At 46.1% G+C, this 22,101-nt stretch overlaps 1 protein-coding gene across 3 annotated transcripts in view; it reads left to right on the forward strand.

Annotated features, from left to right (window-relative positions):
- The first annotated feature begins 7,172 nt into the window (after positions 1-7,172).
- Positions 7,173-22,101, forward strand: part of Helz (helicase with zinc finger) — a 142,876-nt gene continuing 127,947 nt past the window's right edge. For 2 of the 3 annotated variants that reach the window (XM_055592127.1, XM_055592129.1), the window contains exons 1-3: positions 7,173-7,220; positions 8,562-8,617; positions 13,643-13,699. The gene's annotated coding sequence lies outside the window, so the exon portion shown is untranslated. The remainder of the gene's footprint in view (positions 7,221-8,561; positions 8,618-13,642; positions 13,700-22,101) is intronic. The other variant, XM_055592128.1, reaches the window with a different exon arrangement.

Raw genomic sequence — 22,101 nt, forward strand, 5'->3', positions numbered from 1 at the left:
AATTGAAAACAAGATTTGGTATGGTTGGGTGGTAGACACATTTTTAACAAATTTGTATTACTTAAAATTATACACAATTTTGAGTGCATAATATCTTGATTAGCTTTTTGTTGTTTTTTTTTTATCAACTTGACACGAGCTAGAGTTATCTGAGAAAGGAAACTTCTGTTGAGAAAATGCTTCCATCAGAACGCTCAGGACATTTTCTTTTCTGTTCTTTTTTTTTTTTTTTTGGTGAGAACAGTCTCATGATGTAGCCCTGGCTGTTCCTGGAACTTGTTAGGCAGAGTAGGTTGACCTCCAACTCAAGATCAGCCTGGTTCTGCCTACCCATTGTTGGATTATAGCTGTGTGCCACCAATCCTGGCTCATAGGGCATTTTCTACATTAATGGTTATTGTGGGAGGCCCAGGCCCCTGGGACCTGTCCCATCCTTGTGCAGGTGGTCCTAGACTGGATGAGAAAGCAGAGTGAGCAAGCCAAAACAGTCAAGCCAGGAAGCAGCATTCCTCCATGGCTTCTGCGTCAGTTCCTCCTCTGCTTGAGTTCCTGCCTTAGCTTCTTTTAGTGAACTGGCTCAGGTTCTGTGTAAGCGAAATTAAACCCTTTCCTCCCCGAGTTGCTTTCGGTCTTAGTGTTTTATCACAGTGCAAACTAAGACCACAGATGTTTTCTATTTACCTTTCAAAAATTCTCACTTTGGGCCTGCATTGCATCATTATTTGAGAATGTACTCTATTTGAATCGTTTGAAATTCGCTGGGACATGTTCTATCTGGAGGATTTCAAAAACATTCCATGAGCACTTGAGAAGAACTCATGAGTTGCAGTTGCGGGTGCCCTGTTTTGTGTATGTCCAGTTGGTTCAAGTGTGCTTATCCATACGTCCACACTTTTTCCTTATTACTTTCGTCCTGGCAGTTAGGGATGAAGACAACGTCCACTCCAACTGCAGAGTTTTCCGTTTCTTGAATTCCCATCCTCTTTTCGTTGCTGTGTTTTGAGGCTATCCGTGTATGTTACCCCTCGGTGTATGGAGTATATTATCATCATTATGGTTTGGCTTTGTTGTTGTTGGGGACCAAGGTCTCCTGTATTCCAGGCTGGCCTTGAACTCCTGATTCTCCTGCCTTCACCGTCCAAGTGCTGGGATCACAGATGTGCACCACCACTACACCTGTTTGTGAGGTATTGGTGATGGATCTTGGTGCATCCTTTGAAAGCACACAGCTGGGCCCTGAGCCACACCCCAGCCTGGTGGTATTCCTCTTCATTTCTACAGACAATACCCCCTTTCTTTAAAAAAAAAACAAAAAAACAAAAAAACAAAAAACCCAAAAACTTAAGATAGGGTTTCTCTACATAAACTGGCTGTCCTGGATTCACTGTGTAGATCAGGCTGGCCTTGAAGACAGAAATCCACTAGCCTCTGCCTTTAGAGTGCTGGGATTAAAGGTGTGTGCCACCGAGCTGGGTTGCTTTTCCTTATTTGTGTGCGTGTGTACATGCAAACAGTGTGCGCACTTATCTATGTGGAGACAAGAGGTTAGTGTCTGGTGTCTTTCTCACCACTCTTCACCTTGTTTTTTGAAGTAAGGTCTCTCACTGAATTTGGACAGGTTGACCAGTTAATTAGCCAGGCCTATTTCGAGGAATTGTTGATGTAATTATTTTAAATTCCACCTATTTTATAGCCTTGCTTTGTTTTGTTTTGAAGGCAGGGTCTCTCTGTGTAGTTCTGGCTGTCCTAGAACTTCCTCTGCAGACCAGGATGGCCTGGAAGTTGAAGCAGCCTGCCTCTGCTTCCCAAGTGCTACTTTTGAGATTATTTTTCCCCATTATTTAGTGAATACTTTCTTAGTTTCTGCAGTCAAGCACACATAAATGAGACTTTACATACTTAATATAGTGTTATTCCTGCACAAATGAGAACAATTAACTTTTACCGGTATGGCTGTCCATTTCTGCATGAGGCCAACTCAACGTGGTAAACCGTTTTCCAAAGTTGACAGCAAAGGTTTCCAAAAGTCCAAATCACACAGAGACACATATGTGTGCATTTCTGCATACCACATATATAGTAGTAGAATATTATGTATCAATAGCAACAGCAGGTCTTTAACTTTTTAAATTGTATTTTCTTTTGTGTGTTTATCGTGTGTGTGTGTGTGTGAGGGTGTGGTGGGAAGAGCACACCATGGCACTATAGGTATTGCAAGATGTTTGTGAAGGTGCTCCCTCCATCCTTCCATGGGTCCTGTAAAACACTCAAGTTGTCAGGCGTGTTCGGCTGGGCAGCAGGCCATCTTGCAGGAACTTGCATGGGACAGTCCCTTCACACACTTTTACTTTTGCCGTCTTTTGGACTGAATGTTTTCATTCATGTCTCCCCATAACCAGCTTGGTTCTCACTCCCCTTCACCATTCTTCTCCTGATTTCCCTACATAGTCCAATGTGCATCGCTTGCTTTAGCCCTGATTCGAGGTCACTGATACTTGAACTGTATTTCCAGACAACATAAGAGCATTGAAACACTTTCACTTTGATAATGGCCAACCTTTCTTTGCCACCACTCGCTGTTATCCAATATCTCAATTATTCTTCAAATTATTATTATCTGTTTCTTTTATTTTTTGAGATAGGATTTTGTTATGCTGCAAGACTTACTTCAAACTCCTAGGCTCAAGAGAATTTCTTGTCTTATCTTCCCATCATGCCTTGCCATTATTTCATTCCTTCCTTCCTTTTCTTCCTTCCTTCCTTCCTTCCTTCCTTCCTTCCTTCCTTCCTTCCTTTCTTCCTTTTCTTTCTTCTTTCTTTTCTTCCTTTCTTTTTTCTTTCTCTAGGCCAGGTCTCACTAGGTAGCTTTGGCTGACCTGGCAGTCACTATATAGACTGTGACCTAGAATTAACAGAGATCTGCCTGCCTCTGCCTTTGGAGTGCCGGGATTAAAGGCGTGCTCCACCATGTGGCTCCATTATTTCTTCATAGTCATCCTGGCTCCACCTTCTGAGGACAGAATTAGAGGTGGGCTGCCATGCCCACTGGGCATTTTGTAAATTTCTGGGGGATCTGAACCCCATTCTTCGTGCTTGCTTTAGCTGCTGTGCCCTCTCCCTAGTCTCTATTTGCAGAATTTTTCTAGAAACAAGTTTAGGGCTATGATGAGGCTGTCTTCCACCGCAGGTGTAAACAAATGCCCTCTTATGTTAGTGAAAATGCCTTCTAAAAAAAAAAAAGCAGAGGAAAAATATGGCTTATGTGTATGAATTCTGCAATTTTAAATAAGACAGAGCACCAACTCCCTGGAGTTGTTAGAGGAAAAAGGGAACGCCATGTTCAGAAGTGAGCGGAGAGTCCAAAATATTGCAAACCAAAGGTGAGCTGTGTAGATTCTCAAACATAGAGGCTGAAGAGCTGGGTGTGATGGTACAGGTTGTACAGGCAGGCGAGGCAGGGCGATTGAGAGTTCCAGACCATCCTGACTTACATGGTGAGATCTTGGCTCAAACAAACAAAAGCAAAGAGGGCTGGCAAGACAGCTTGGCTGGTAAAGGTGCCTGCTGCCAAGCCTGATGACCTGAGATGGAGCCTGAGGACCCACTCTGTAGAGCAGAACTGACTCCAGCAAGATGGCTCAGTGGGTAAGAGCATCTGCTGTATACACAGGAGGACCGCCTGAGTCCACACCACCAGGGTACACGCAGAAAAGGCTGGGAATAGAGGGGTGTGCATTGGAGAGCAGAGACATGCAGATTCTGGAGGCTTCCTGTCCAGCCAGTCTAACTGGAACAAAGAGCTTTAGGGGTCCAAGAGAGGGGACGACACCTGATACCCTCCTCCAGCCTCACCATGTGTATGTACAGATGTGCACACGCACTGATGCCATACACACAAATAAGGCAAAAAAACAAACAAACAAACAAACAAACAAAAAAAAAAAACAAAAGCAAATTAAAATTAACAAAGTTAGTCAGGTGAGCCTGATAGTCTATATGCTTGTAATCTCTCCACTTGGGAGGCAGAGCCAGGAAGATCAGGAGTCAAGGTTATGGTTAGCAAGTTTCTGGCCTGCCTGTGCTAAATGAGACCTATCTCATAAAGGAGGAAGAGAGGAAGCAGAAGAAGGAGAAAAAGGAGAGGAAGAAGAAGGGGAAGGGGAGGAAGAAAGTACTGAGTTATAAGAACATTGGGCTTGCAGCATCTGTGAGGGATACTAGGAAGCTGCTGTATAGACTCTCACACTCAGGAGAAAGCATGGTAGTGGTACGAGGGGGTTAGGAATCCCTTTTTGGTGTAAACATGGAAGTCCAGGAAAGAGGTGATTAGACAATAGCTGAACAAGAGAGGCCTGAAAACTGAGTCTTGGCATTCTCCAAAGTAAGAAGGTGTGGCCATGGGTGATGGAGGAGAGAGGAGATGGGGAAGGAAGAGGGATATGCTGAGGGAATCGGTGCTACTGGTGTTGGTCAGCTCAGAAGCAGAAAGGAACCAGGTTAACAGCAGCTGCGCCCAACAACGAACGCCATTCCCACTGGGTCCCTAGCTCTGATCAGAGCACTCAAAAGAGAGGGTCAGTCCACCTCAGGCATCAGCGTCCTGCCTCTTATCACCTTGCGCTGATAACACTTTGTCAATAAATGTCTGCTCCGCATCTATGGGAGTGGGTCAGATGACAATAATACAAGTTAAGATGATTTCTAGTAACAGCAGTAGACTCGAGTGACCTGTTTCACGTAAGGGGATCACCAAAGTCCTCTTGGAGGAGTGACGCAAGCAGAGACCAGAAAGATGACAAGATGATGGATGATGGATTGAGGGAAATAGTTTTCTCAGGGGAAGAAAGCTTGGGGTGATGTTGGGAAGAGGGAGGCCACAGCTGGGAACTTAGGCTCATCTCTGTGATGCTGAAGGCTCAAGGCTCAAGGGGGAGTCACATGACCTGATTTGTATTTCGAAAATGTCACTGAGTTGGTCAGATAGACATCAGAGTATAAGGGGCAGGCTGGGAGCGGGGAGTTAGGAGGTTCTCTTAGCGCAGGTAACAGGTGGCATCTGGGACAAGAACCTGCCAGGACACACACTGGAGGCAGCAACATTAAAAGGAGCCTGTCTTTGGGCCAAAGCTTTTCTAAAGCAGAGAAAGACTACCTACCAAACAGGCAGTTTGGCAGGCACAGCCCTTGCTCTTCGGTTGATTACTTACTTACAAGGAAACTCAGATCGCCCACTTAAAGTTGCCAATCATTGTATTAGTTCATCCTAGTGTCTAAAAAAAATGCAGAAGCTGGAGGAGGAGCAATGAGGGTACCCTGGAAACAGGACTTGGGAGCCTTCCTTTTCAGGGAGAGCAAAGGGGCCCGTAGGGGGCACCTTGACCACCTAGAGGTGTTCAGGGCTCCAGGCTCGGTTTCCAACCCCACTGGAGATTCTCGGAAGCTCTGAAAAGCAATGACTCAGGGGAGGTTCCTCCCATGAATACCTCTTCCTAGTTCGCTGGGAATGACTCACCTGCTCCCTCCCTCAAGAGTGACCCCGGGGCCAATCGCTTAATGAGCCCACACCTTCTCTTCTGCCTGGGACAAAAGAATGGTGGAGCTTTTGGCTCCCTAGGGGCAGAGGTTGTCAGCAACTACTCAGGTCGCTCCGGACACCCCTGGTGGGTTTCAGAGGTGTCTAAAAATAGGCAGACCTCCTCCCCTTGCACCGAAAGGGTGCACGTGCTAATGCCGGTTGCCCGCAACGTCTTTAAATTTACAGAGCCTTTGGCAGCGTTTTGTTCGCAAGCTTTGGTGTGTTGGAGAATAACATTTTCCTTATTTATTTATTTATTTATTGCCGGGGATTAAACCCCTTGCGAAAATTAAGCGCTGGATCTACCCGGAAAAAGTCTTGGAGGATTTTTCTTTTGGATACGAATCTTGCTCGGGGGAGGCAGGCAAACAGAGATTCCCAAAGTCAGCAATGCTGAGAACGTACAGGGTGGAGGTGGGGAGTTAATAAACAGACCTCCATTTCTGGCAGGGCAAGGGCTGCTAGAAGCTGGTACTTCAGGGACCACGGGGGTGGTCACCTGAGCTAGGTGTAGCTCGCCCGAAGCAAATGGGAGGGGCGGGGACAGCGCGCGGCTAGTCTGGCAACAACAGAGCAGATGCCCGCGGGATGCTCGCAGAGGTCCGTAGCCAGCGCACGGTCGCCTCCTACTTCCTGCGCCCTGGTCGCCTCCGGGCCACTCTGGACATCCCCCTCCTCTCTCTGCCCTGAGCCAGCGTGGCGCCCGCCCTCTACCTTGTCCGGCCGCCTGGGGTCGCCGCCCTGTGGGAACAGGACAGTTGGAACGCGGTAGGCACTGCCCCCACCCTCCGTGGGGGGCCCCTCCCGGCCCGGGCGCGCATCCACGCCCCACCCGGAGTCAGCAGCCTAGCTCCTCGGAGTTACCTGCCCGGGGAAGTCAGTCTACAGTTTGGACTCTACCCGGGTGAATCCTACGGCGCCCAAAGCCACATTCCTGGGGGAGGGGGTCCTCCGACCCAGAGGGTCGCGGATCACGTTACCCGGCCAGAGGAGGGGACCGCACGAGGCTGAGCAAACCGGGGGTAAAAGTTACATTTAGCTTAACCTCCCCAGACCCCAACTGGGCTTCGCTGAGTTCCTGGAATCCAAGGACCCCAGAGTAGCTCCTAAGGATACAGGCACGGTCCCCGCGCGCGCGGGTGCGACATGCGTGGCGTATACCCCGGGGCGGGAAGCACGAGCGTTAGCAAGGACCCGGAGCAGGGAGACCGCTCGCCGGCGTGCGCATGCATGCGCTCATGCATCTCGGCGTGTGTCCCCGCACCCGCCCCGGGACACCCGCATTAGATGCAGAAGTAGGGTATCAGCCTGCCAGGGCAGGATCGCGGCGGGGCAGACGGCAGCTCGCGTAGGGGATAGGGGCGATCGGGGCAGGGAGAAGAGCGAGCACCCCAGAGGCACAGTTGGAAAACCGGGCGGGGTGGGGGATGTTTCTTGAGAAGTCCCTCGGGCGCTGAAGGGGGCCGGGCGGGCCTTCGGGGCCAACTTTCCGGAGGGAGGTGCGGCCGGAGGGGGCGGTGCCGGCGGCGGGAGGCGGGAGTCGGGGGCCGAGGGGGGGGAGTCACTTTAAAGGCTCTTTCTTACCCATAATGCTTTGTGGGGACGTTGACAAGTGGATCCAAGATGGCGTAGAAAGTAATGACAGGTAAGTCCTGACTTCCCCGTTCTCCGCTGCCCGGGTCGCTTCGGGAGCCTCCAGAGCCAAGCGGGGAGAGGCCTGGACTGTCCTCGGCTGCTCCGGGTCCCGGACAGCGCGGCCCCGGGGGCAGCGGGGGGTCCCGACGGCCGGCGACAGGGCCTGGGGAGCGGGGCTCTCTTAGAGGCGAGGCCCGGACGCTGGAGCTGTTTACTGCTTCTTCCCCTCCTCAATCTCCTTTTCCCTCCGCTGGGGGCCGGAGGCGCCAGGGGCCCAGGCGGTGGCCCGGGGGTCCTTGCACACGCCCGAGGTTCGGGGGGGCCCGGGAGCCCGCGCGAGGCTGCTCGGGCACGGGCCGCCCCGGGGTCCCCGCACGCCCCGCGCCCCCGGGGTCGCGGCTTAGGGTGGGGAGCGGGCGGCCTCCCAGGCCGCGCGCGGTGCAGCCCTCCAGGTTAGCACTTCCACCCGGGGTGGGGCGGTGACCCCAGGGAAGAGGACTCCACGAAAAGTGGGTCAGGGGGGCGCTCCTCCCCAGCAGAGGGCTCTGCCCAAGATTCACTGTGGTCCCCCTCTCCCCGCCCCCCTCCTGGGACATGCGTGGCCTGTGAGCACATCTACAAAAACAAATCCACTCTCTCTTCCTGGAGGTGTCTCAAAAGGCCCCTTTCTTTCCTCCTCTCTCTCTCTTTCCCTCAAGGGCTCGGACGCACAGTCTTAACTAGGTACTGTGATTTCTCTGCCCCAAAGATTTGAGTCTTTTGCCCCCTGGCCTTTGCTGAGGGTCCTTTCAGACAAGGCTGGAAGCCAGAGTCCTCAGATTTCTTTTGGGTTGGGAACCTTGTAAGTTTTTGTTGAACTCCGAAATTGGCATTCTTTCTCCCTTGCAAACTTACACTTTTCAGGCAAGCCATTAATATAATCAAGAGTGTAACTCCAGAGATAGGAGAGTCCCCGAGAGGGCGGGAGAAGAGGGAGAGCAGAGCTTGTCTCGCCTAGTTTGTTCTTGATTTTTGCCCTCTCCACTCGTATGAATAGCCTTTTTTCCCTCCTTGGCTTTTCCTCCCTTCCCTTTATTTGTGAAAGCAAGACTAATGAGTGCTGAAGAGATGAGTTTACTGTGTTTAAGACTTAACGTTTTTGTAATCTGTTATTGAAAGAAAATATTTTCAGTTTTAGGTCAAAGAAACAGATTCTCCCCCCTTCCCCCAAGATTCATACTGCACCGTTTTTTATAACTTTTCCCATTTAAAGTCTCCATGTTCTTTTGCTTCAGGGTGATAATATGTTTGCTACTGGTAATGGCACCAACTGGTATTCTATAGCTATATTCTACTTTTCTGTTTGCTCCAGGAATTGGATGAAGTAATTGATCACTAATGAACTACAGAGCCGGTGAGATGTGCAAGGTGAGACGGAGTTAAAAGCTGTGTCCTGTTTCTCCTCTTTCTTGTAACCATCGTAAGGGCAAGGCTAAAGCTACTTTCCAAGTAGATCTGTCAGCCAGCTGGGGTTCGGACAGGGCTAGATTTAGGAAAGGTGTACCATTCTTTCTGGGGGCTCCAACTTACTCATAGATGGTGGAGCTTATCGAGAGCCAAATGTTATTTGTGGCTATCCTTGATCAGTGTCTCCTCCAGGAGCAGTTATAGTTTTTCAAATTTCCTTGTGTAGCTTTGATTGGATTTTTGGTTTGGATTTTATCGGTTTTCGTGTCCATTGCCTGCCCCGCTCTGAGTGTAAGAAGTCAGGTAGATGAAGTTTGCATACCTGCTCTTTGTGGGACAGTTATGCAGCATGCCCTTTTCTGTTGGAGATAATAATTTTCAGCAAGCAGTCGCTTCTGTTTTTATTTATTTATTTATTTATGTATGTATGTTTGTTTGTTTTGTCGTTGTATGAGACCTAAAGGCTTCACGCATGCTAGGCAAGTGCAGAACCAGTAAACTACCTCCTCAGTCCCTTTCATTTTCTGAAAAACTGAGGAGTGAAATGTCTTGATAGTACTTTGAAACAAAAATGATATTGACAGTGATCATTCTGTGTTTCTTAGGGGTATGACTACGAGGTCATCATTTATGGTCATAGATGGTGTGTAAATTCAGATTATTGTTTTATTTATCCCATGTAATACTTTGTGTGTGTGTGTGTGTGTGTGTGTGTGTGAGAGAGAGAGAGAGAGAGAGAGAGAGAGACAGGGTTTCACTATTGAAGCTTTGGCTGGCGAAGTAGACAAGGCTAGCCTTGAACTTGCAGTGCTGGGATTAAAGGCAGGTGGTACCATGCCTTGGAATTAAAGGACATTATATATATCAGTGAGCAGTTTGTTCTGTGTACCAGGGAGAGAGAAGCCTGTTGTTAGAGTTTTCTACCAGTTTCTCAAGACAACCTTACTCTGGTTACTTAGGAAAAATATTAGTAATTTTGGTCAATTGACGTATTGCAGCCCCCGCCCCCACATTTGGATATCTAGATCTTGAAATCTTTATAAACCTTCTATATATAGTACATATTTAAGAATAGGCTGTACTCCTTCAAAATTGCAGCATATAGTTGACACTTGGCCTGTTTGTGGTTTTTCGAGACAGGGTTTCTCTGTGTAGCCCTGGCTGTCCTAGACTTTGTAGACCAGGCTGGCCTGGAACTCACAGTGATCCACCTACCTCTGCCTCCCTGAGTACTGGGATTACAGGTGTATGCCACCAAGACCAGCTGACACTTTGCCTTTAAAGTGCAATGAAGGGAGTGGGAACTTGGGACAGGGAGGTGGATGATCAGGATTCCTGTAGCATATAGCACCTCCACTTCTGTTGAAACTCAGTGCTTATTTTAATTTCAGTTTTTGGCAGAGCAAACTTAGAGTTTTAGGTTTATTTTCACTGTGTGGATGGAGGCATATTCTTCTTGTCTTAGACCTCCCAGTTTGAACTTTCCTCTTGTTTTGTTTGAAACCTTTAGGTAATCCTGTGGCCAGGAGGCAAATATCTGCCTTTTACCCTCAGAAATGTTCCCTTGTAGTCTAAAAGTTGAGTACTTCTGAGAAGGGAGTCTTGTGGGGCTACTGCTCCTTAGCCTGAATTGTGTTGAGACATTTTTTTACAGTTTCCACACATGCAGACAAGTATTATTGTTTTCTTCAAAGTGAAGCTGGTGGTTGGCCACCAAGCAACTTGTTACATGAAGGATTCTAAAATAGGAAATACCATACTGTCAAAGGTTACAGCGGAGCAGAAGTCTGTGTCTTTGAGCTGAGTAAAGACATGGCTTTTTCGGCTGTGTTGTGCCTGCTGAGCTAGGGCACTATTTTTAGGTATCATTATATTTTGGGGGGAGTCAGTTAATACGTCTGGCGTCTCTATTAGCTGGGAACTTTGCCTTTTGCCATTGTTAGTAAGAAATTTCAACTCCAGGTGGTTTAAGTGAATTCAGTCATCATTGTCTTTAAAATCTGTGTACATGTGTGGACTGTCCAGTTTTCATTGCCTAAGGCAACAATGCTAAAAAAAAAAAAAAAAAAACCAGGAGAAGCCATCCCTGCTGTGGAAGGACTTGTGAAACTTGAAAATCTGCAGCATATGCCCTAGAGATCTGCTTCAGTGCTGAAAGGCACTTGTCGCTCTCGCGGTGGGACTGGGTTCACTTCCCAGCCCCTACATGGCCACTTGCAGCTATTTGTTCCAGGGGATCCAACAGCCTCTTCTGACCTCTGGGCACTGGGCATGTGTGTGCCACACAGACACGCGTAGAGGTAAAATACTCATACACATAAAAAAGACTAGGAAAAAATGCACCGTTTTCATGAAAACCTGAGCATAGTGCAGAGGGATCCTCAGGGAAGTTGAGTAAATCTTACAAATACACCTGTGCTCTCTGTTTAAGAAGGCTTGACATTAACACTGAGTGCAAATCAGCCGTAATTGTCTGTCACTCACTTTTGAAGATCCAAATGCAGGCCTAGTGCAAGAAATAAGTTCTTAGGGTTGTTTGTTTTCATAAACTCAGGCAGACATACTTGCAAATGTAGTTGGATTGTTACGTAGTATTTTGAAATGTTTTCTACAAGAAAAGTGTGATGTGGAGAGAGCGGCCACACCAGTTTACTGGTCTCTTCAGTGCGTGGGCGTGTCAGCATTGCTTTTGGAGCAGGAACTAGCAGCAGCACAGAGTACTGCTCTTACCACCTCAGGGGTGGCTGAGATAATGCTTTAGAAAATCCTTAGTGTGATAATTAGTGTTCTTTTTAAGACTGTCACTGATGCAGCATGAAGACTGCTTGCATGTGTAACATATGTAAGTATTTCTATGTTCTACTCAAGTCAAGTGTTTGTTACACTTTGTTATCTGAAAGAAATGGAGAGTTTCAAATTTAAATCAAAAGTCTTAAAAAAAAAGTCTTATCAACTTGTTCACCCTTGTGCACATAAGTCTGGTGAAACAGGAATTTGTCATGATTTAAATAAAAAAACGTGATTTATCGTGTGTGTGTGTGTGTGTGTGTGTGTGTGTGTGTACATATATGCACCTATACACACACACACATTTGTGTAGCTAATGAAAGGCTTTGGTGTGTGCATGTGCACATGCGTGTGCGGAGGTCAAAGGACAGCTCTGTGAGTCGGCTTACCGCTTCCACGTTTACCTGGGACCCATGGATTGAACTCAGATTGTCAGATTTGTGCAGCGAGTGCCCTTACCCTCCGCCCGGTCCTCGCCGTCTCTGTGGACTGACGGTTTTATTTCTGGCCTGTACTTTCAGCCATCTTATCACAGCTGAGTTTGCCGTTTCACCTTTCTTTGTGGGCATATATGCTACGGTGGAAGCATTCTTGTAAACACAAGCCTGTCAGGTGTACTTATAAATAATGTAGTCTAAAAAATTACACAAAATCATGCCTGCATATGGTAAGTTAAATTGAGCAACACTTATGTATATATTATATATACACATATGTATGTGTATACACATATAAGATACATAACTCAAGTATATATAATATATGCACACATATAAATCACACACACATATATATATATATATATATATATATATACACATGTATATATGCATATATATAGCTTAAAATAAAAGGGGCTGGCGAGATAGATGGCTCAGTGGTTAAGAGCATTTGTTTCTCTTCAAGCAGACTGAGTCCAGTACCCAGCACCCACATAGGGTGGCTCACAACTGCCTGTTACTCCTTGTCTTCTGGTTTCTGTGGGTAACTGCACATGTGTGGCACCTACTCAGACGATCTATGTATTAAAAAGAAAAGGATTAAAACAAACACTGTCATCTGTCACCCCTCTTTCCAGCCCCCATTCTTCCTTCATCTCTCGTCTTGTTCTTCTGAATGGCCTTGGGGAATAGCTGGGTGTTTTGGAAGACCCCCTCTGATCCTAAGGTGTGTGGCAGCAGTAGAAGTGGAGTGAGGGATCCAGGAGGAATGGCTGTTGAACTTGACATTGGATGCCTGTTCTGCTCTGCTGTGACGTGAAACGTTAGTGACAATCTGCTGTCAGACTGTTAAAGGCTTAGCCTTGTGGTCAGGTTGGGGAAAGTTTTGGTTTGCTGACCTTTTAATTTTCTTGTTTATTTATTTTGTGTGTTTTGAGATAAGGTCTATGGAGCCCTGGCTGTCCTGGAATTCACTCTGTAGACCAGGCTGGCCTCTGCCTCCCAAGTGCTGGCATCAAAGGCGTGCACCACCACTGCCAGTCAAACATTTTTTAATAAAACATTCTTTATATTTATTTTATTTTATACATGAATATTTTATCTTCATGTATGTGTACTACATGCATGTCTGATGCTCTTGGAGACAGAGGGCTCTGGATCCCCTGGAGTTGGAGTTGTAAACGGTATGAGCCACTAATGTGTACTGGGAATCCCCAATCTTCTGCATCAGCATTATGTGCTGAACTGTCTCTCCATCTCCAACCTTGAACCTTTGATCCTCCTGCCTTCACTTTTTGTAACTGGGGTTACAGACATGTGTTACCGTGCCAGTTCCAGAACTCAGGACTTTATGAAGGCTAGGCAAGCACTGTACTCCCTGACTTTCCCATTTTCCAGATGAGGAAGTGTAGGCTGGAGAAACTGACTTGCCCAAGGTCACACAGCTCAGTGGTAGGAGTGTGAAAGCTTTTATCTCTAGATGCTCTTGTTAGGCCATTTGGTGCATGGCTAGTTTTCCATCTGATTGAGTTATGGATGGAAAGATGAGGTGCTGGGAATAGTGGAAACAGGTGCTTCTGACATGCTGTGTGGAGGGCTAGGTGTTCTGGTGAACTAACTGTCTGTGCTGTGGTTTTTGGAGACAGGCCATGGATATATAGAAAATCTCCTGCCTTAGTCTTTGAACTGGGATTACAGGTGTGTGCCAGCACCACAGCTGGCAGTCTGTGGTATTTAAAGGCTTTTTTCTCTCTTTCAGAAAGTATAAAGCGCTCTGATGGGCTGTTTGGGTGCTACCCAGAGCAGTGAACTGCAGGTGAGTAGAGGCGTTACAGGGCAGTGTCTGAAGGAGAAACAACCCTCAGCAATGCCTGGAGAGACGAGAGAGAGACTTCATCTCATCTTTTTCTTTTTATTATTATTTTCATATTCAGAGTAATGGGTTCATTGTGACATTTTTATACCTATGTGTCATTGTATCTTGGCCGTGTTTGGAGAATTTATCTTGACAAGAATGTCTGGCTAGAAAAGGTGACAGGGACAAGGTGGGATGATGTATAACTGGGCGAGACAGGTATCCTGGGGCTGTAGGACCTAAGGAGTTGGCTGCTTCAGAACAGACTGGACAAAGCTAGCTCTCGAGGTACTGCTAGACTAGTGTGGTGAGAACAAGGAAGGGGGAGTGTGAGGGACTCCTTGGACTGTGTTCTGTGTGAGTAATAGCACATTTTTTGTCTCGCGATTGGAACTGGGGAGCTGCGACAGCTTCTATGTCCACGTTGCTAAGTGCTAATCACCCTGTGCTTTCAAGGCTGATGAATTGCTCTCTTGCTATCTCCTCGTTATGTTGGGTCATGAATGACTCATATACACATACATATACACACTTGTTTTAAATTTGTAGTGTATATCATGTGCATGATCAGTTTGGAGGATTTAGATACTGAGAATATACCAGTAGAAACAAAAGGTGGGACTTTCATCCTAAATGTTGTACTGACTTGACTTACGTTATCAGTCCTTCAAATTATTTATGTTTTGCTGAAATGCCTCCTTACTAAAGAAACTTAAATCTTTTTGGTCCATTCATTATCTTGGTCTTTGATGTTAAAATAGAAATGCTGCCGAGCCAGGTGTGGTGATGTATGACTTCTTTATTCATTTATGTATATGAGCGGTGTAGCTGCATATACACCTTCGTGCCAGAAATGAGCATCAGATTCCGGTTCTGATGGTTTGAGCCACCATGTGGTTGCTGGGAATTGAACTCAGGACTCCTGGAAGAACAGCCAATGCTCTTAACCTCTGAGCCATCTCTTCAGACCCTGGTATATATCCTTTTTCTTTTTTTCTTCAGACAGGGTTTCTCTATATAGTCTTGGCTGTACCCAGACTCTCTTTGTAGACCAGGCTGGCTTCAAACTCAGAGCTATCCTTCTGCCTTTGCCTCCCAAGTGCTGGGATTAAAGGTGTGCACCACCATACCTGGCTTCCTGGTATAAAAAAATCTTTAAAGATTAATTAATTAATTAATTATGTATACAATCTTCTGTCTGCATGTGTGCCTGCAGGCTAGAAGAGGGCACCAGATCTCATTGTAGATGGTTGAAAGCCACAATGTGGTTGCTGGGAATTGAACTCAGGACCTCTGGAAGAGGACCCAGTGCTCTCTTACCCACTGAGCCATCTCTCTAGCCCACTGATATAAATCTTAATCTCAGCAATCAGGATGCTGAGGCAGGAGGGTGGTGAGTTCAAGGCTAGCCTCGATTGCATAGCAAGTTCTAGGCCAGTGTAGGCTACATGAAGCTCTATTAAAAACATCTCTATCTATCTATAGCTCCCTGTATCAATGTTTCGTTTTTGTTTTCTTTTGTCTTGTGGCTCTGGGATGGCCCTTGGCCTTGCACACCCACTCACACACTCTGCACTGTGAAATTACTTCATGTATTGTCAACATGGTCTTTTGTTAGACAGCCTCCTGTCCAGAAAGCCCGCCATCTTGCTCTTTGAACTCTGGCTTGTCATATTTATAAGAACTTGCTACCAACATTTGTTGTGAGCCTAAGTTTTTAGTCTTTTGTACTTTGTAGAGATGAACATTCTTCTCTTTATGATTTTTTTTTTTTTTTTTTTTTTTCCTGCTTTAAGGCAGGATTTTGCAGTGTAGCCCGGGCTGCCTTCACACTTGGGCTCCTCCTTCTCTGCCTCTCCTGAGGATTAGGATTTCCAGATGGGCAGCCACACCCGTCTCTTCTAACTGTGCTAATACTTCCTGGCCCCTGGTTCTTTGATGTGTCTGTGAGTCTGTCCCAACTGCAACAGTCCACTGCTGAGTCAGCACAGTGTTCTTGCGACCCCTCTGACACACACAGCATATTTGCACACTTTTGAAGTTTACAGTAATGTGGTCATGGCTCCTTAGTCATCACATTAGCACGTAATTGTTGTCCTTTGAACCTTGAGTATGTGTGCATTTTGTGTGATTTGCCTCTTGTGCAGATGGTTGGAATTTCTGTTTGAGGTGAATTGTTGGTTATGGAAAACTAAGATGGCCAGGTGGTGTTGGTTCACACTTTTGATCCCAGTGTTCAGGAGGCAGAGGCAGACAGATCTCTGGGATCTCAAGGCTAGCCTGCAGAGCATGGTCTAGGATAGGCAGAGCTACACAGAAAATATATATCTTGAAAATCTAACAAAAAAGAAAAAAAAAAAAAAAAAGGAAAGAAGGAAAAACTAAGGTGGAGATTGGCAGAGAGGGTTATGTTGTCTGTAATCTAATCTCAGTGCCGGGAGCACTGGAGAACTACTAGCTAAAGGCTAGTACTGTTTCCGGGAAACCAAGCCACCCTGAGACTGTTTCAAGATCTAATAAAAAGCTGGCATGGTGGGTTGTTCCTGACCCAGCACTAGAAAGGCTGCTGAGCTCCTGTTACAGGCTGTTGTTTCCTGGGTGGATTAGAGCTTTCCTTCTTTTTTTACATTTGTAAATTGGGTGTTCAAGCCAGCTCCTGTGTGTGTGTGTGTGTGTGTGTGTGTGTGTGTGTGTGTGTGTGACAGATCCTCTGTAATAGGTTTTCTCTGCTGACGAAATGAACCAATTCAAGCCAGATTAAAGCATAAAGACAGGTTTATTGGATGCAGTTCTTGGGTGGGTTCACTGGCTCCAAGGAACAAGACCATGGGGAAGGGAGACAGAGAGGAAGGGGAAGAGAATGAGAGAAAGAGCATGCACACACAGGGAGAGAGAAGATGCAGAGAACGAGAGGGAACCACAATGTCTGGGTTATATATGGAAGCCCAGTTCCTGGCCTGGAAAGTTCAGAGTAGAGGTCAGCCTGTGCCAGCCATGCCCTGTAATAGGTAAGGACTGAGGGGAGAACCTGGAGGCCAGGTCCTCTTTGACATGTTAAATATGCATCTCAGCGAATTGTCTTTGCCATGTTAAATATGCATCTCAGCGAATTGTCCTGAGTCTGAAACCCAACATCCCTGCCTTTTGTTGATAATAAGTGAATAAGGGGCGACTCGATTGTCTATGATTACTTCCTGCTCACATTGGGGCATTGATATTGAGGAGAGGGCCAAAATACGCAATGTTGAGCAAATCCAGGAAGAGCAGGCTGTTTTACGTTGTCCAGCATCTGTGGGACCATCTGCGGCTAGGAAAGTGCAGGCTCAGTTGAAGCAGTCTTCCAGGTCACCTGCATTCTGGATGCAGATCTTGAGAAAACACCTGGACCTAGCAGGATGATAGAGCCTACATATTAGGGGCAGAAGATAAAGATAAGTAGGGTGTGTTAAATAAGAACCTTAGCCACTGGTCGGGGTCTGAAACCCGACACTGCAGCTGGAGGCACAGGCCACCTGGTATTGGTGCTGGGAACAGAACTCTGGTCTGTTTCAAGAGCAGAGCATGTTTTAAACTGTCATCTTTCTAGCCCCTTGGACCTTTCTTAGTGTTGACATTGTTAGTGTTTGGGTTTATTACCTAGAATAGTTGATTTTCAAAATATTCATACTGTAAATTATGATATAATAATATGATTTAAGAACTTATTAGATGTTGATGAACATTTCATGTTATAAATTTTATGACTATACAGGTCTTTTGTTCTGTTTTGTTTTTTGAGACAGGGTTTCTCTGTGTAGCCTTGGCTGTTCTGAACTTGTTTTGTAGACTAGGCTGGCCTCGAACTCACAGAGATAAGCCTGCTTCTGCCTCTCAGAGTGCTGAGATTACAGGCTTGCACCACCAAGCCCGGCTCTCATGTTATAAATTTTATAATTTTAAGTTGAGCATTGTGGTGCCTTTAGTCCTAGCATTGGGGGCGGGGTTAGGGGTTTCACAAAAAAGACCGGCAGATCTCTGAGCTCAAGGCCAGCTTGGTCTACAGAGCAAGTTCCAGGACAGCCAGAGCTACACAGAGAAACCCTGTCTCAAAAAAACAAACCAAAAAATTGAAAGAAAATTTACAATTTTAATTTACATACAGAAAGCTTACAGAAACAATCCCATCCAGTTTAGACTGGCTTCAGATTCTGTATCCAGCATGACCTTGAATTTCTCTCTGACTTCCATCTCCTGATTACAGGTGTATTTACCTCTTGGTGCTGGGACTTGACCCTAGGGAGTTGTGCATGATAGACAAGCACTCTGCCAGCTGAACTGCATTGCCAAGTCTGTCTACATCTGTCTTTTTGCATTAGTTATTTATGTTGCTGGCTGGTTTTCAGTTATCCATTAGTAAAAGGTTTATTTTTGTATTTTATGTATGTGAGTGTTTTGTCTGCATGTACACCTGCACACCTGAAGAGGGTATCGGATCCTATTATAGATGGTTGTGAACCACCATGTGGTTGCTGGGAATTGAACTCAGGATCTATGGAAGAGCAGCCAGTGCTCATAACGACTGAGCCATCTCTCTAGCTCTATTAGTTAATCGTGTAATTTGTATCATTGTTGGTGGAAAGATATATGTATGTATGTATGTGTATGTATGTATATATATATACACACATATCTTCTGACTATCTCTAGGATACATTTTGGAGTATGTTTTTATGTTAAGAGATGTATATGTCAACGAATGTTTTTATGGATTCTGATATATTGTTTTACAGTAGCACCAAGGATGTCATACAGTATTTTCCTCTTGCATTATAAGTTGGATAGAAGTCCATTTTCCTGTAAACATTCTTTTCTTTTTTTTTTTTAAAGATTTATTTATTTTATTATGTATACAATGTTCTGCCTGCATGTACACCCGAACGCCAGAAGAGGGCACCAGATCACATTATAAATGGTTGTGAGCTACCATGTGGTTGCTGGAAATTGAACTCAGGACCTCTGGAAGAGCAAGCAGTGCTCTTAACCTCTGAGCCATCTCTCCAGCCCCGTAAACATTCTTTTTTTTCTGATTTAGTATAAAGTGGCTCTTGTATCTTACTGATCTTTCATGTTGTGTCTGACTATTTGAGTCATCTTTGACCTTTTCTGTTATGCAGTCAAAGTTGATGTGGTCTATACATGGTAAGGCAAGTCTAACCAGATGATAGATACTTGATAGGAAGATAGCTAGACTGAGCTCAGTGAAGAAGCTTGGAATGAGGATATAGTCCGAGTGGGCGAGTGCTTTTGGGGGTTGTGGTTGAAGGGGCACAGTTGGTGATTCCCAGGTCCACCTCAGCAAGTACTTACTGGACGCGTGAACCACAGGGCTGCATCCTGCAAGAGCGCGAGCTTCATCAGCGAGGCCTTTGGGCTTCTGCGCCTGTGGCTGAGGAGACTGCTGTGGGAGGGCGTCCCTCAGTCATTCATGGCATGGCTGTGCCTCAGCACACTCTTTGAGAAACTGTTCTAAGAAATGGGAGCAGAAGGAAAATGTAGTTCCTGCTGGAAAGGAACTAGCTGTCTCACAAAGAGAATACAGGTACCGAGAAATAAAAGAACAAGTAAGAATGAGGTAGGGACTGTAGAATGACTTTGGATGAAGTGTTTAGGGGTTTTGGGGTGATGCAGCCTTCTTGGGGATATCGGGGAACATGCCAGCCTGAAGAGGTGTCTTGTAAAGCGCATGAAGATGATAAGCAACAGAAAGAAGGCGTGGAAGGAAGCCTGGGGTAGAGTGGAAATGGGGCCGGTTTGAAATGCACATCCTAATTGCATGCATCCTGGGTAGGAGTGGAGCAAATCAGAAGGTGATGCTGCCCCTAGTCAGGAGGCATGCGTGAGGGGATGGGTTGGCAGGCAGGAGGGGTGGGGCCGGAGACTAGTCGGATTCCTGGTAGTTGAGTGAAGGGTGAGGAGAGCTTGAACGAAGCTGGTGGTTTTGGAAAGTAGTGGTGGATGTGAGAAGTGTTTTGGAGACCGAGGGGGAGAGGCGGTGCCTGGTGGTGGGGTGGAGGCAGGTGCAGTGAGTATATGGTTGGGAGCCTGAAGAGGTAGACCTGGGGTAGGTTCCCCAGAGCACTTGCTTCTCTGCCTCACCCTAGAAACGGAGAAGGCCCTCACCCCAGCGTCAGTGCTTGGAGAGCCGGCGGTGACATCGTGTGTAGAGGACGAGGGTGTTTAATTTAGACACTCTGCTTGTGCAAGCTTGTGGAGGGAATGTGGGAGGGGTGTGGCTGCCGCCCCCGGTGTTGTCTCATCTCCTGCCTTCCCGGTCACCGCAGCAAACCACGTGTTGGGCGTGTTTCCAAGACCCCAGATTTCTGCTGGTAAGGAAAGTACCCCATAGTTTGGTTTCTGCTTTCTTGAAGACCGTTAATTTTTATTTCTTATATCATTTACTTTATGTGTATGCATATGAGTGTTTTGACTGCATGTATATCTGCACCATGTGCGTGCCTGGTGCCCATGGAGGTCAGAAGGGGCCTCAGATCTCCTGGAACTGGAGTTAGAGAAGGTTGTGAGCTGCCATGTGAGTGCTAGGTGCTGAGCCCAGGTCTTCTGCAAGTTCTCTTAACCGCTGAACCAACACTCCGGCCCCTGATCTTAGATTTATTAAGGAAAAGTGAGAAAGAATCCGAGTGGTAGGGCCTACAAAGAGGACCAACACCCCGAGTGAAGGGAAGGAGAAGCAAATGCAGAATTTCTTGTTGCCTCAGGGCTGTCTCCTGAGACGCTAAGCCTTTTTATTTTTGCCACAATAAAACTTGTTCGTTGTTGAAAATTATAAAATGCAGATGCATTGAGAGAAGTTACGACTGTACCACCCAGAGCTTCCCATTTTTGCTTTGAATAAGCATTTGGAGTAGTTTCAGACTTGCAGAGGAGGTGCATATGTAGACTGCAGTTCTCAGGTACGAGGCATCCAGCCCCTCGGAGGCACTGTTAGCTTTCAGATTCCCACAGCACCTTGTCAGACCGAAGGAGCACCGCTGCTAGCTTACTGTTAACCATCTAGCTTCCAGCAGATTTCCTTCCTTCCTTTTTCCTTTCCTTCTTTCCTTCTTCCCTCCCTCCACCCTTCCCTTCCTCTCTCCCTCCCTTTCTTCTTCCTTTTTCTGACAGGGTCTTTCTGTGTATCCCTGGCTGACCTGGTACTCGCTATATAAACCAGGCTGCCTCCAAATTCACAGATTGACCTGGCTCTGCCTCCCAAGTCTTGGAATTAAAGGTGTGTACAACCACCATCAGCCCAGTGCACTATTTTTTTTTAATTAAAGATTTATTTATTTTTATTTTGTGTGACGAGGTGTTGTGCCTGCTTGTACGCCTGTGCTCCATGTGTATATAGTGCTCACAGGAGCCGAAAGAAGGGCATTGGGTCCCCCAGAAATGAGTTAAGGGCTGGAGAGAGGGCTTAGGGGTTAAGAGCACTGTCTGCTCTTTCAAAGGACCTGAGTTCAATTCCCAGCACCCACATGGCAGCTCACAACTGTTTGTATATGCCAACTCCAAGGGATCTAATACCTTCACACTAATGCACATAAAATAAAATTAAAAAAAAAAAAAAAAAAAAAAAAAAAAGCTCAGCTAAAGCCGGGCATGGTGGTGCATGCCATTAATCTCACCACTCTGGAGGCAGAGGCAGGTGGCTCTGTAGTTCAAGGCCAGCCTGGCCTACAAATTGAGTTCCAGGACAGCCAGGGCAGAGAGAAACCCTATCTGAAAAAAACAACGAACAATCAAAACCCAAAAAACAAAAAGAATCTCAGCTATTTAACTATAATTCAATTGCATATCTATATAGATAATCTGAAAGGGAAAAATGAAATACAAAGGAAGAGTTTTTATAACAGTAAAATCCAGAAATATTAGAAATAATATAGAATGCATTTTTAGTGATAAGTCTTGGGTTGACCTTGAGCTTATGATCTTCTACTACATTGTTTTTAGTTCTTGTCTGATGTGAGCTAGGCATGTTTGCACACACCAATAATCCCAGCACTCAGGAGCCTGAGGCAGGAGGATTTGGGATTTGGAGCCAGCCTGGGATACATAGTTATCCTGGGCTACAGACCCCATTAGGAAAAAAAAATAAAATAAAATAAAAAAAATAACAAAACACTGTGTCTGCTAGAGTTCATTCTTTAAAAAACAAAGCAAAACAGCGTGTGTGGGCAGGTGCTTGTGCTGTTGCGCTCCAGTGGAGGTCAAAGGATACCTTTGAAGTTGGTTCCCTCCTCCAGTTTTACGTGGGCACTGTGCTGTCAAGCTTGCAGACAGGTGCTCTACTCACGGAGCCATCCTGCCAGCCCCAGATCTCCCCC

The sequence above is a fragment of the Psammomys obesus genome, unplaced genomic scaffold (assembly GCF_907164565.1).
Source record: "Psammomys obesus unplaced genomic scaffold, mPsaObe1.curated_primary_1811, whole genome shotgun sequence".
Lineage (NCBI taxonomy): Eukaryota > Metazoa > Chordata > Mammalia > Rodentia > Muridae > Psammomys > Psammomys obesus.